We start from the raw sequence: 3643 nt of genomic DNA, 5'->3' as shown, positions 1-3643 counted from the left end.
TAATTTAAATATGAAAGGTATGGACATAGAATGAAAAGCCCGTCCCCGGATCTTTTTTTTTATATTATAATAAAAACTCTTTTCTTTTGATCTATGTTCCCATCTTACTTGGATACAAATAGATTCAATTACATCTGTGTGTTATTTGGTGTTATTTGAACACGATTAAATTTGCGAAAAAGATATAATTCAGATAAGAATTAATCATTATAAGAAAAAAGAATCATATTCTATCCAATATTATTATACTCTTAATAAAAAAAAAAAAGACAATCTTTTATTCTGATATAAAATCGGTATTATGATACGACATATATAATCTGATATGATATATATAATAAGTATGCTCTGGGACGGAAGGATTCGAACCTCCGAATACCGGGACCAAAACCCGTTGCCTTACCACTTGGCCACGCCCCATTTATATTTCTATTCGACATTAATAAACACTAATATTCTTATTAGTTGTTCGTCAATTATAGTCTAAATATCTATAGAATAGATTGTTACTAGGATTTTGATACATTTAGATATAGAATTAAACGAAATTTATTGATCATTACATATAATTCAATTAAGATATTGTATGAAAGTATGATTTCTTCTATTCTCTTTTAATTTGAGAATTGAAGTATTTTTGGTTGAGTTAGTTCAAATCAAAGAAAAGTTTTTTGGTCTACCTTATTTTTATTTTTTAATTTTTACTCATTTTTTTTATATAACTTAAACTTAAAAAAAAAAAATAACATTATATTATTAAATTATTAATTTTATATTATTAATAACAATAACTCATATTAATAACTCAATCAAAATAAATACAATTATCTTCAAGAACAAACAAAAAAACAAAACGTTTGTTATGCTTAATATCTTTAGTTTGATCTGTATCTGGTTTAATTCTACTCTTTCTTCAAATAGTTTTTTCTTCGCCAAATTGCCCGAAGCCTACGCTTTTTTGAATCCAATCGTAGATTTTATGCCAGTAATACCTGTGCTATTTTTTCTCTTAGCTTTTGTTTGGCAAGCTGCTGTAAGTTTTCGATGAGATTTTGAATACTGTCCTAGAAAAATTCATGATTTCATGATTTATTATAAAAAAAAGATTCTAACAATTGATAAGATCGGATAAGTCTTATAGTATAAAGCTTCAATTCAAATATTGAAATTCTTGTATCGCCACGATAAGTCTGGAGATCACCCCATTTACTAATTCGGACCCTTTTTTTACATTGAAAGAACCTATTAGAGTCCCCCACAATTAGATATTGTGGGTATGCAAAAAATTTTGTTAATGAAAGACTTGACTCATATTACATTACAAATGAATTTATGAAAATTCCTTTCTATTTCTTCTATTTCTAGCTTTATAAAAACCATTTTTGGTGTCAAAATGCGGTATATGTGGTATAAAAATGGAGAATCTATTCTCTTTTTTTCCAAAAAAATGATCTTGGAGATTGTGTAATGCTTACTCTCAAACTATTTGTTTACACAGTAGTGATATTCTTTGTTTCTCTCTTTATCTTCGGATTCCTATCTAATGATCCAGGACGTAATCCTGGACGTGAAGAATAAAAAATAAAGTTTTTGTTTTCCTTGCTCGATTTTTAAATGTTCTTAGGATTTTATTTATTCCACATCTTTAACTATTAAATAAAAAAAATAAAAAAAAAAAAAGACTCGTCGAAATTGAAAGATAAATAAAAAATACCACGTCATTGACAAAAGCGGAAAGAGAGGGATTCGAACCCTCGGTACGAAAAACCCGTACAACGGATTAGCAATCCGACGCTTTAGTCCACTCAGCCATCTCCCCCAATCGAAAAAGGATAATTACTATGTTACATTACACAAAAAGTAAGGTTTGAAAAAAGAGTCTTTCTTTCTTTTATACCATACCTCTTATTTTTATTTTTTATATTCTTTTTATTATATATAATTATATAGTATCTAGACATATAAAATATAAAAAATATTAAAAAATATAGAAACTAAAAGTAATTCCATTGAGATAAAGTAAGGGCTCGAAAGAGATATCTCCAATCCACTATTCCAATGAATATAAATTATAATTCTATAATTATATATATATATATTATAAGTAATAATAGTAATAATATATATTATAAGTAATAAATTATATATTACTACTATATAATTTAATATATAATAAAAGTACCTCTTTGATTTCGTCTCCAAGAGCTTTTTTTAATTCCACAGCCCGGCCTGGTCAGTACCTCGCTGGGCCTTTTTTGTTCCAATGAATCATAGAAAAAATGATTTATTTGATTTGAAAAAAGGATACTTGTTATTGAAACAACAACAATCATAATAAAGACTATTTCGATTCCTATGATACAGAATAGAATCAAAGTGCCATTTCTTAATTATTTGATCTTTCTTTTTTTTATTCCATTTACTTTACTGGAATAAAAAAAAGAAAGAATGGAACCATATATTCTTGCAGAATTTTATGTTTTGGCGTACATTATCGAACCGTATCCGTCAATGTCAAAGCACCCCCATCAAAAAAAGGTGTTATTTAGTTATTTAAATGACTCCTCTTTCCCTAATTTAATCGGGCTCCTTGAACAAAGCACGTCAACGCTCTAATTTTCATGATTCTTTTCTGATCCTATCTTCTTAATTATTATGGCTAATTTTTTTGTTCGACAAAGGATACATTTATATACAATAATCACATTGTAGCGGGTATAGTTTAGTGGTAAAAGTGTGATTCGTTCTATTAATCCCGTAATAGTTAAGGGGTCCCTTCGGAATGTTTGATTACTATTCCGATCAAAAACTTTATTTCTTAAAAGGATTTAATCCTTTACCTATCAATGAAAGATTCGAGGAAGAATGGACATTCTCGTGATTTATATCCAAAAGATTCAATTAGAAATTAAAAAAAAAATTGGATTATGAAATTACGAAACATAATTTGTTTTTAAATTGGATCAATACTTCCAATTGAATGAGTATGAGTAAAGTATCCATGGATAAAGAGAGAAGGGAGTATTTCTAATCGTAACTAAATCTTCAATTTTATGATTTGTATGTATAAGAGAGATTGAAGCAAAATAGCTATTAAACAATGACTTTGGTTTACTAGAGACATCGACATATTGTTTTTAGCTCGGTGGAAACAAAATCCTTTTCCTAAGGATTCTTTCAAATAGAAATAGAGAACGAAGTAACTAGAAAGATTGTTAGAATCCCCCTCTTCTATAGGGATCATCTAGAAAGCGGGTTGTTTTGAATGCATTCAAACGGAAAAGCTGACATAGATGTTATGGGCCGAAATTCTTTTTTCATTTTTTTTTTATTTCGTTTACATCTGACATCTGTGGAATTTATCCATCTTCCATAAAGGAGCCGAATGAAACCAAAGTTTCACGTTCGGTTTTGAATTAGAGACGTTAAAAATGATGAATCAACGTCGACTATAACCCCTAGCCTTCCAAGCTAACGATGCGGGTTCGATTCCCGCTACCCGCTTATATCTCTATATTTATTATTCTAGATTTAATATATATATATTATAGATATTATATCTAGAATAATTTATTCATTTATATTTATTATATATTAAAATTAACATTAATTATATTAATATATTAAATAATATAAAAATAAT

At 27.7% G+C, this 3643-nt stretch overlaps 1 non-coding gene across 1 annotated transcript; it reads right to left on the bottom strand.

The window, feature by feature from the left end:
- Positions 1-1731: 1731 nt before the first annotated feature.
- Positions 1732-1819, bottom strand: TRNAS-GCU (transfer RNA serine (anticodon GCU)). The gene has a single exon. It is a non-coding gene; the product is annotated as a tRNA-Ser (tRNA).
- Between the last annotated feature and the right edge of the window lie 1824 nt (positions 1820-3643).

Source organism: Corylus avellana, unplaced genomic scaffold, assembly GCF_965113065.1.
Source record: "Corylus avellana unplaced genomic scaffold, dhCorAvel1.hap1.2 HAP1_SCAFFOLD_296, whole genome shotgun sequence".
In the NCBI taxonomy this organism is placed as follows: Eukaryota; Viridiplantae; Streptophyta; class Magnoliopsida; order Fagales; family Betulaceae; genus Corylus; species Corylus avellana.
The sequence above is the reverse complement of the archived record's forward strand: the minus strand, read 5'-3'. Positions and strand labels throughout refer to the sequence as shown.